Source organism: Moschus berezovskii, chromosome 21, assembly GCF_049115385.1.
Source record: "Moschus berezovskii isolate FMDL1 chromosome 21, NW_MosBer_1.0, whole genome shotgun sequence".
NCBI lineage: Eukaryota > Metazoa > Chordata > Mammalia > Artiodactyla > Moschidae > Moschus > Moschus berezovskii.
In genome coordinates this window covers 27326983-27339035 of record NC_142480.1, presented here as the reverse complement: position 1 = coordinate 27339035, position 12053 = coordinate 27326983, and the positions used below count along the sequence as shown (strand labels likewise).

Here is a 12053-nt window from a genome sequence, read left to right as displayed (position 1 = left end):
CAGGCTCCTCCATCCATGGGATTTTCCAGGCAAGAGTACTGGAGTGGCTTGCCATTGCCTTCTCCGTGGAAATGAGTTGACACCTATCAGTTATCCTCCTTTCTCCTCTCTAGCCGAAACTCTGATTTTCTTTTGACATCCATCTTCCATGTGGGGGTGAGGGGAACTAACTCCACCCACAGATGTGGTAATGGGCCTGACTGTTCATTCCCATCCTGTCTGCCAGTAATTGGTTCAGGAATGACTTCATATTGTAATTTGGATCCATGATAAAAGAGAGGAAAGATGTGTTGGAGACTTCTGGGAAAGTTTTCCCTCACTCTTTTGGGAGTTGCCAGAAGTGAGCCCTCTCTCTTCCACTGGGGGCTTTTGTGTGCAGCTATGAGATGGAACTGCTGTGCCATCTCACTGACCACCTGGGAGGAGGGTGGGTTTAATAGAATTCTGGGAAAACCCAAGTCAGGGCTGGTGGATTAGGTCAATGGGGGAACCTGCCCGATGCTAGTTTTCCAATTAGGTGAGCCAGTCAACGTTCTCATTGTTTAAGCTAGTTTGATAAGTGTCTGCTGTGACTTGCAGCCAAAAGGGTTATAACTTGTTAACAAAACAAAAATTCTCTAGTTTGAAAAGGTGGAAAGTGGAAACAAAGCAAGACAGTTTGACAGGTGGCCAGAGCTTTAAAAAATCAGTTCACTTAAACCAGTGCTTCTCAAACTTGAACATATGTTAGAATCACCTAAAGAATGTATAATTGCTGAGAATCCGTCCCAGAGCTTCTGATTCCTTAGCTCTGGGCAAAGACTGAGACTTCTCATTTCTAACAAGTTCCCCAGTGGTGTTGATGCTCCTGGTCCAGGGACCACCTTTGAGAATTACTGCCTTCGAGTTCCAAGTATTCTGCCTTTCTTGCCAGGATATCCACGAGTTGGGGGCAGAGCCATAGTGCCGAGAAATGAACTCTGGCTGTTTCTGGAGGAGCCACCAAGTGCCTCAAATCAAGTAAATCCACATAATGGGCCAAAGTACCATTGTGGTCATCTTTTTTTTTTTCACTTGTTTATTTCCTTTCAGTTTATTGAGATGTAATTGACATACGGCACCATATAAGTTTAAGGTACAGCATAATGATTTGGCTTATATGCATCATGAAATGATGATCACAATACCTTTAGTGAACATCCTTCATCTTGAATAGATACAAAATTAAAGAAGTAGAAAAATACATTTTTCCTTGTGATGAGATGATTGTCTTCTTAAATGAACCACCTTCTTTATGAGAAGTGGATTTGTGACTTAGATTTAACACATGGCTCTAAATAGGCTGTACGTACTCAATAACCCTTAATTAACTTACTGGAAGGAAAGAGCTCTCTGCCAAGTGTTTGTGGTTGGATGTTTTAAGATGAGAGTTGGTACAGAGAAGGCTAAAACTAACACAGGCTGATGACTATGCAAATAAGAGTTCACTTAGTTGCTACGAAACTAGCAACTTGGGAAACGGTAGCACTGAGATCTCCTCTTTGAAGCCTTAGGCTTCTAACCAGAAAACGAATCGTCTGTCACTGTTCCACCTTTCACACTATCCACACAATAAATCTCAGATGCCACCCTACTAGCTTGGCAGTGTTGCATGTGCCTTCAATCACTTATCCCCTGTGTAGACACATCTATTCCAAGTTTATAATAAAGGAGACCTTTGTGTTAGATAGATAAGGAACTCTGACTTTGTAAGAGAAGAGAGTCTTCCTGCTCTTTATGTGGCTTGCATTCAGACAAATAACTGCTTCGTAAACAAGGAACATAATTGGTGTTTGTACAAGGGCCAGAAGTGCTTCTCTGCTTTCTTTCCCAGCAGCAAACATAGGTCCCAAATGGAGTGAGACTCTGCCTGTCTCCAGTGATGGAAGGATATCTGCAGTGGGCACTCATGAGGCCTTCTCCCTGGTAGGAAGGGAATCGCTGCTTCTTCCAAGCCTCTGTTTAAACCAGGAGTTCGTTCTCCCTGAGGCAGGGTCAGGCAAGGGCTTCTTGGCTTCAAGTTGCCTTTTGTGGTTCCTTTGGCATCAGGTTTTGCCAAGTGATTCACGCATTCTGGAAATGCAGGGAGGAATGTGAAGGAGCGGCCTTTCCCTCAGCCAGGAATGGATTAAGACAGAAGCATCCAAGTTGATGAGCGTAGTTTGATGCAATCCTGTGCTTTTCAGCCATCCACTTGTTATGTGCAGGCCTCTTCCCGTGGTTTCAGGCTTCTGCTAGGTCTAGCAACAGAAGGGGTGTGACAATTTCTGTGAATAAGTACATTTATGATGATTACTGAACTGCAGGCCTTCACAGAGTGTTTCTCCAGCACTGGAATTGAATTTGTATTTGGTACAAATTGATGATATTCTGCAACTTGCATTTTCCCCTTTTTATATTTCTGCAAGTTATTAGAAATAAATTTTAAGGGAAATGCTCCATATCTAGAAAACCAGAACAAAAAGTTTTAAGTTTGATAAAGAAAACTCACTTTGCTAAAGAGAGGTTTGATTTAATATAGTACTTTCTGAAATGCTTACCTTTGTTGTGAAATGCCAAATATAAATATTAAGCTGAAAGCTAAAGAAGTTCTGCAGGGCAAGAGATTTCACAAAGCTTTTCGTCAAACATGCCCTCTGCAGTCTTAAAAACATCATCACCAGTCAATTAGCTGTTGTTCAACTTCACCCCATGTTACAGCAGGCGACAGGAACAAATCTCTCCATGTCGTGGTAGGGGTAGGATTGGATACAGTATGAAGCAGGGCATTTTGGTGATTCTCAATTTACAAAATGCTTTGTGGAGCAATGAGATTAACCTTATGCTTTTCTTGCCTCTCTGACAACTTCTGTTGCAACCCAGGATAATTTCTCAATGAGGTCATACATTTCTTGTTAAGAATGATGTGTGTGTATGCTCAGTTATATGATAGAGGTTAGAAATTTCCTTACTGCATATCTTTTTCAAATCTGCTTGGTTATTTTATTTTTTGATAGTATCGTGTTCCTTTCTCATATTTTTAATTCTTTTACTTTTAAAGCTAATTTTAAACCTCCTGTTCTGATAATTCTATTATGTGAATTCATATTTGTTGTTTCTTTGAACTTTTAGCCGTGGTGACATTTCCTTCAGGTTTTGTGATTTAGGATTGTGAGCTCTTGTCTGTGAGAATCCTGTGTAGCTTGAGATAAGAATGTGTCTTTACAAAGAGGCTTCCTGGTTTCTTTAGCCAGGACCTCAGGGGTAGTGACAATCTGGAAACCAATTTTTATGTTACTTTCTCTGACTGGGGATTTATTACCATTGCTAGTAGTATAAATGCATATCTCAAATTCACCGTGAGGGCAAGCCTCTTGTTGCAAATTATCAGGGGAGTTTTATTTTTTCCCCTTAGAATTCAGCCTGAGGGAGAGGAGTTTCCTTGTCCTCCATCTGTAGATCGATTTTTTGTTTTAGTCTACCTGTTCTCAGAGTGTAGCCCTTTTAGGGTCCTGGCTCAATGTAAGAATCTTAGTTCTCTCACCCCATCTTGTGGCCACCCCATGTATCATTTACATGCAAGCCCCTTTCTTACTGAGAATGGCAGTGACCTCTGTCTAGAGTAACAGGAACTTGAGTACCTGTTTTTGAGATTTCTCTCGGTTTTGGGCCTTTGGGGGTTTTCTTTACATTTCTGAGAGAAAAAAAAATGTCTGTTGTATTTTTGGGCCATCTCTTTAGGCTTGGTTTACTCTGAACTCTAAGAGGTAGTTAAAATGTATCCTCAGGAAAGCCTCATAACCTGGCAATTTCTTAGAATTCCAGGACCCAAGGAAGACTATAGATTTGAAGATATTTCTCTGGTCAATCTTCATTTAAATACGAATATCAAGGAATTCAGAGCCTCTCTAGAATATAGAGGCTAAGGCAACCTCCATCTTTCAACTCTGGCATAATGAAATGAAAAGTGGGTTAGAGTCAGAAGGCCTAAGTTCAGATCTTGACTTTGCTCTGTAAAATTGGATGTTTACTTAAATTGCTTGAACTTCCATTTCTTAAGCTGTAAAATGGAGACAGTAATACCTGACAGAGATACTGTATAGTGTTAAAGGGTATAGTGAAAGTAAAATAAAAGTTGGAGTGGAGCAAGCATTCAAAAATGGTAATTGAATAAACTCTTTGGTCATGTTAATGGTTGGTCTGATCCCTCGACCATTGTCCTGGTCATTGTAGTTGGGAATCCAACATCCATTCTACTCTAGTCTAAACCAGTGGTTCACAAACTGAAGTGCACCTGAATCACCTGGAATTCTTGTTAAAACACAGATTACTGCTGCTGCTGCTAAGTCACTTCAGTCGTGTCCGACTCTGTGCGACCCCATAGACGGCAGCCCACCAGGCTTCTCTGTCCCTGGGATTCTCCAGGCAAGAACACTGGAGTGGGTTGCCATTTCCTTCGCTAATGAATGAAAGTGAAAAGTGAAAGTGAAGTCGCTCAGTCATGTCGGACTCTGTGAGACCCCATGGACTGCAACCTACCAGGCTCCTCCACCCATGGGATTTTCCAGGCAACAGTACTGGAGTGGGTTGCCATTGCCTTCTCTGAAAACACAGATTGCTGTGCCTCAATTCAGGAGACTATGATTCAGTGAGTCTAGTCCTAATAATTTACATTGTTCCCAGGTACTACTGATGTATCAGGGACTGCACTTTGACAGCCACTCACGTTCTTCCCACTGGTGGTTGATTTTGGAAGGGGCACATGATCTGAATCTGCTGGAAGAGATGTAAGGGGAAGTCTGCTGCAAGCTTCCAGGAAACATCCCCTCAATCCTGAGAAGAAAACAGGAAAGCCTAGATCTGTTTTTCCTCTAGCCATGCTGTCAGGACATGATGCCTAGAACTGCTATAGGCATGTTGCCTTCATCCTGAGGATGAAGCCAATCTAGGGTAGAGAGCAGAGCCAAGTGAATCCCAGGGCAGCAGAGCTAGAATCCTGATAGTTTCTTCTTGGCTAGGTACTACTCTGCCTCTGTTATTTATCATGTGAGGTACTGTATAAATGGAGGGGGAAAACTTTAAGTTTTTAAGTACACTTTGAGTCAAGAGTTTCCTGGTTGCTTACCACCCCAAATATTCTAAGTGATGTAGGATGGTATTAGTTTGTTGGATCTTATTCTCGCTACCCCCAGCTATAAAGTGTCAAAGTATGAGTTCATTTAAAACTATGCTTTCATTTCTGTTTTTGACCTATTTGCTTTCTATGATACTTTCTTCTCCACTGTACCTCTCCCTCCCACCCTCCAATTTTACCCAGTCCTTTGGGGATATAGTGCAACACTGTCAAACTGTGAATCTCTTGAAAGGAGGCAACCACTCCAAACTTGCATCTCCTTACCACATATGAGATGGCGGTATCCATTTCTGGCTGAATGTAGGATGACCATTTTACTGGATGTCTTCTTCCTTGTATTCTATTTCTATACATTGCTTTTTTTTTTTTGCAACCCTAGCTAATTAGTAACTTAATCTCTTTTCAGACTTTTAATTTCATTTTCTAGAATTTCCCAATCAAGTCAACATTGATTCTACCAGAATTTTAACTGTACCTTGTCCTTCTGTTGTGTGGAATTTTTGCTGGAAGGAATTGCAGCAAGAATCAAGGCTGTGTGATGTAAATACCTAAATCCTGCTTAGTCACTAGGGCTGCAAAGAAAAGGAAAAGAGAACTCTCTAGGGAGCTGAGCCAGCTCAACAGCTCCACATGGAGTCTGAGAAAAGGAATGGTGATTTTTCCCCCCTTCTTTTTAATCCCAGTTTGGACAGCTTCTTTATTCAGAACATCAAGGACTGTTGACAGTTGAGTGAAAAGAGTAGGGACTCATGGGGTTGCTAATGAGATAGAAAGTCACCTCAGAATCAAAATAAATTTCTATCTGTTGGTCTCCTCTGGCCATGGGGAGATGAGTTAAGAGCCATAAGCCAATTTCTACTGACAGGTATCCTTGTCCTGGTAAACAGTGTTATGCGCCATCTATTAATAGTTGGCTTCTGAGAGGACAGGCCAAGGGCTGCCAGCTCTGTGCTGTCCTCCCAGCAAAGAGCTGGGCCACGGTGAGCACATTGGCAGGAGGCACAGTATCTGGTTGGAAAATAAGATTCTTAAAAATTGCAGGTAACACACCGTATTTCTCATAAAAGTAATTTTCTTAGCCTACAAATCCAGGCAAGTGTTGAAAGGAAGAATTCTATTATTTTCTGATATAGAATGCTGTTTCTCACTTTCTCTGCAATCCTAATCAGCTCTCTAGACTACATCATGTTCCAAGTCGTCTTTTAAAGCCTTGCCTGACAACTCAAGCTAGAAATAATATTTCTTTCTTTAGAGTCCCTAGAGAAGTAATGACCCTACTCTTATCTTGTCTTATCTTGCAAACTTGACCATCCAGCTCTTTGAAGGCGGGGACTATATTATATGTCTTTTCTTAGGCTCTCCACACAAGATTCAGCACAGTGCTTTGATTGTAGAAGTCACCCAGTGAAAATATTGGTTTATCAGTTGATTCTTGTTTTTTTTATTTAATGAAGTATATACAGCATTGTAGACTTAGGATTCATTTAAGAAGAGAGTTTTCTCACATAAAGCCTATGGATGGACATCTGGGCTTCTGCAAACTCCCTGAAATTGAATGCAAAGTACATACTTTCTGGGGAAAGGGACTATAGCTGTCAGCAGATTCGCAAAGAGGTTCCTGATTCTCTCCTAAATGATGAGAATTTATTCATTTTCTTTTCTGCTGATAAAACTAGGTTCTAATGCCATGTCTGTGACTACACCAGTAAGGGTTCTCTTGGGATGTCTCAGTTCCCATTTTTAGTTGTTGTTCCTAGAAGAGAAGCAGAAATTAAATGGAATCCACATGCTGTGATAAGATGATATAGTTTTTAATTGTACACCAATAAAAGGATGGTTTTTCTAAGTTCCAGTAGTGATGGTATGTCTTGGTGGTTTGATATATGGGTGCTAAGCCAGATGACCCACTCTTGAATCCCAGCTCTGTCACTTACTAGCTGTGTAGCTTTGGAAAAATTACTTAAATTCTCTGAATCTCAATTTCTTCATCTGAAAATTGGGAACAGCAATAGTGATCTAATTCCTAGGATTGTTCTGAAGATTAAATAAGTGAATACATGTAGAACATTTAAAACTGTGCCTTACAAACATAGTAAGTGTGATTCATTAGCTTTTTTTTTAAATTATTGCTATTGTTGTTGTTGTTCAACTCTACTTCTTATTTTCATCAATGCAGATTAGTTAAGGTAATTGTTTCTTAAGTGACCATTTCCACCGCCAGATTCTCTCCTGAGTAATTACATTAGAGTCACATCAGATTGATGAATTGCTTTGCAGAAATCATGTAGTTTTGCTCTTTACTAGATATAATTCTGTTTCCTTGCTTGAGTTTGCTTGGTACTCTGATGTCAAATCCTCACACTGTAAGAGTATTTAAGTCATTTTAAACATTATAAGGTCAGAGAATAGAGATAAGTGTGCCTTTTCTCCCACACACATTTTTAAAAAATTATTAACAAAAGTGTTAATTATAAGAAATATTTTTAGTAGAAAATTTTAGCTATGTTTTTAGTTGCTGTTAACTTGGAAATGGATGAAATGAAATGCAGAGGATGTGGACAGATTAAAGTCAGTACTGTCTGGAATTAATTGTTCCCAATAACCTTAAGATTCAGTTCAGTCCCTCAGTTGTGTCCGACTCTTTGTGACCCCATAGACTGCAGCATGCCAGGCTTCCCTGCCCATCACCAACTCCCGGAGCTTATTGAAACTCACGTCCATCGAGTCAGTGAGGCCATCCAACTATCTCATCCTCTGTCGTCCCCTTCTCCTCCTGCCTGAACCGATTTCCTTTAGTATAGACTGGTTGTATCTCCTTGCAGTCAAGGGATTCTTAAGTCTTCTCCAACACCACAGTTCCAAAGCATCAATTCTTTGATGCTCAGATTTCTTTATAGTCCAACTCTCACATCCATACATGACTACTGGAAAACCCATAACTTTGACTAGATGGACCTTTGTTGGCAAAGTAATGTCTCTGCTTTTTAATGTACTGTCTAGGTTGATCATAGCTTTTCTTCCAAGGAGCAAGTGTCTTCTAATTTCATGACTTCAGTCCCCATCTGCAGTATTTTTGGAGCCCAAAATAAAGTCTGTCACTTTTTCCACTGTTTCCCCATCTATTTGCATGAAGTGATGAGACCGCATGCGATAATCTTAGTTTTCTGAATGTTGAATTTTAAGCCAACTTTTTCACTCTCCTCTTTCACCTTCATCAAGAGGCTCTTTAGTTCTTCTTCACTTTCTGCCATAAGGGTGGTGTCATCTGCATATCTGAGGTTATTGATATTTCTCCTGGCTTGTGCTTCGTCCAGCCCAGCATTTCGCGTGATATACTCTGCATATCAATTAAATAAGCAGGGTGACAATATACAACCTTGACGATTTGGAACCAGTCTGTTGTTTCATGTCCAGTTCTAACTTTTGCTTCTTGACTTGCATACAGATTTCTCAGGAGACAGGTCAGGTGGTCTGGTATTCCCATCTCTTGCAGTATTTCCTACAGTTTGTTGTGATCGACACAGTCAAAGGCTTTGGCATAGTCAATAAAGCAGAAGTAGATGTTTTACTGGATTTCTCTTGCTTTTTTGATGATATAGTAGGTGTTGGCAATTTGACCTCTGGTTTCTCTGCCTTTTCTAAATCCAGCTTGAATGTCTGGAAGTTCATAGTTCACATACTGTTGAAGCCTGGCTTGGAGAATTTTGAGCATTACATTGCTAGCATGTGAGAGTGCAATTGTGTGGAAGTTTGAACATTCTTTGGCATTGCTTTTCTTTGGGAAGATTAAGATTATCCCTTTTAAAAGGCTTTGATTAATCTCAGACTGTGTAAGTTTAATTTTTAGATATGGTATGACAGGTGAACTCTTAGATTCTAATTTGGGGAGATGCAGAAAAGTGATAGTGATTTTTGTGGAAGGAGATGTTATGCTAAATGAGGCTATTTGTCTAGTGTTATTTTTACAAGGTGACTGGCAAACTTTGGAGAAGGGAAGTGATGTATAGAGGCTCTGCTGCAGCAATTCATCAGCTAAGTGCACATCCACTTTCCCCTGAATATTGAAAGTGTAATTAAACAACTGATATCAACTACTCCATTCCCAGGATCCTAAGACCCTATGGAATTAGAATATACATATTTAAGGAGGAGAAAAATTTCCATTTGAGATCTAGGATAGTGAAGAGTTGTGATGGAAATTGGGTTTATAAGAAGTAAGAATATATATTAGTTAGGGTCTTAGTGGAATAGTTGACTCCTACCAGGTGGGTAAGGTTCAGAGAGTTTAAATAAAACTAAATGTATGAAGGTATAGACAGGATATCCAGAGATGACCGGGGATAGGGTGGTATCCTCAGGCTCCTGAGGAATGAGGGCAGTGCCTGTCCATCCCTGGGTCTGAATGAACAGGTAATAATCACAATTGAGAGAAGGAGACAGAGAGAGGGAGAGAATGGGTCAGATGGGGGTGATTGACTCTGGCCAAAGTCAAAGGATGGCAGGAATGTAAACTGGTATAGCCATTATGGAAAGCAGTATGGAGATTCCTTAAAAAAAAGAAAAACACCTAAAGAAATAACTACCATATAATTCAGCAACTCCATTTCTGATATATATCTGAAGGAAATGACATCTCTGTAGTCATATCCCTATGTCACTGCATCATTATTCACAGTAACCAAGATATGGAAACATCCTAAATGGCCATCTATGAGTAGATGGATAAAGAAATGTGGTATATTGGAATCTTATACAATGGATTATATTCAGCTATGAAAAAGAAGGAAATCCCATCATTTGTGACAAACTGGATGATTCTAGAGGACGTTATGCTAAGTGGAATAAACCAGACACTGAAAGACAAACATCATTTTTTAAAAAAAATATGGAATGCTTCACGAATTTGCATGTCATCCTTCTGCAGGAGCCAGGCTAATCTTCGTGCTGCCAAAGCAAGCATGACAAACATCATTTAATCTTACTTATATATGGTATCTAAAATAAACTTACTCAGAAAAAGAGGATAGAACTGTGGTTGTCAGGGGCAGGGGGTAGGGGAAATGGGGAGATACTGGTCAAATAGTACTAAATTTCACTTATGCAAGATGAATAACTTTTCAAGATCTGATATTCAGCATGGTGACTCTAGTTAATAATACTGTATCATGTATTTGAGAGTTGCCAAGAGAATAGATCTTAAGTGTTCTCACCATACACACACACAAAGTAAATACGTGAGGTGATGCATAGGTAAATTCACTTGATTGGGGGAATCATTTCACAGTGTATACATATTTCCAAAGATCATGTTGTGCACCTTAAGTTTTTTTTGGAAAAAATATTTATATATGTCTTTTTTGGCTGTGATGGGTCTTTTTTGCTGCATACAAGCTTTCTTTAGTTGTAGTGAGTGGGGGCTACTCTTCATGTGGTGCGTGGGCTTCTCATTGTGATGATCTCTTGTTGTGGAGCACAGGCTCTAGGTGCGCAGGCTTCAGTAGTTGCAGCACATGGGCTCAATAGTTGTGGCTGTCAGGCTGTCGGACACAGTAATTGTGGAACAGTAATCCCAGCTGCTCCTCGGCATGTGGGATCCTCCCGGACCAGAGATCAAACCAGTGTCCCCTGTACCGCAAGGTGGATTCTCAACCACTGGACCACCTGTGCACCTTAAATTTATACACTGTTTATTTGTCAATCATATTTCAATAAAGCTGGGAAGAAATGTCAAAGGATGTTGCCAGAGTTGGGCAAGTCTGCAAGGAAAGGAAGAGATAAATGCCCCGATCTCGCTCTTCTTCTTTCCTGATCCTCACCAGTGATCCAGTAAGAACCCAGTCAGAAGCCAGAGAGCAGAGGAGACTGTTATGTGCTCCAAAGAGGTAATGGTATACTAGGCACTTTTGACACTCAGAACAGATAATTTTTAATACCCCTACCCTTGCTCATATAGGACAGAATTATTTTCAACAATAACCATGTGAATAATCAATCATAATTATTGATTCACCCTTAAGTTTTATAATAAATATAGTTAACAATTATTAATAAAAGTAATAATTTAAAATTTAAAGTTTAAATTCAGTAAAATAGTTCATGTATTAACTTTGCATTTATCAAACAAAACATTATAATTACACTGTTTTACTGCTTTAAATTTTAAGCATGAGTTAAAAATTCCGTGTGATCATACAGAATGGCAGAATTTATGTCACTCAAGTTTTAATTTTTCCTCTTGACAATTGCTTTTTCTAATTTGCTGTTTAAATGAGATATGTAGTACTCTGGGGGCTGGAGGCAAGAATTGCTTTTGTAATAGCACACACCACTGACTCTGGACCCCTAAAATTTACTCTGGAAAGAAGTACCTCTAGCTGGATCTCTGTGTGTCAGGGCTGACAGCAGGACTGGAAGCTAATTGGATTAACTTCTATGTAGAATGCAATGTTTATTAAAGAAAGGTGGTGGGAGAGACAATTTGAGGCCCACAAACCTATTATTAAAACTGTAGTAATTCTTGGTTTTAGATTTTTAGCCATATGTTAATAAAATGCTGATTGACTTTTGGTTGGATAATTCTTATTGTCAAATTTTCCAATTCTCCACAAACAATTCATCTCCTTATTGCCTGCACCAGACTTCCCTGGTGTCTCAGACAGTAAAGAATCTGCCTGCAGTGTGGGAGATCTGGGTTCGATCTCTGGGTTGGGAAGATCCCCTGGAGGAGGGCATGAAAACCCACTCCAGTATTCTAGCCTAGAGAATCCCCATGGACTGAAGAGCCTGGAGGGCTACAGTCCATGGGGTGTCAAAGAGTTGGACATGACTGAACAACTAAGCACACATTGCCTGCACCAGGGAACAGTGTAGGAAGTCAATCCAGAGAGGCAGCAGAAAAGCATCTTGCTCAGAACATTAAGTT

General features: G+C 40.0%; 1 pseudogene; it reads right to left on the bottom strand.

The window, feature by feature from the left end:
- Nucleotides 1–10010: 10010 nt before the first annotated feature.
- On the bottom strand, nucleotides 10011–10073 carry LOC129550853 (U6 spliceosomal RNA; annotated as a pseudogene).
- Between the last annotated feature and the right edge of the window lie 1980 nt (nucleotides 10074–12053).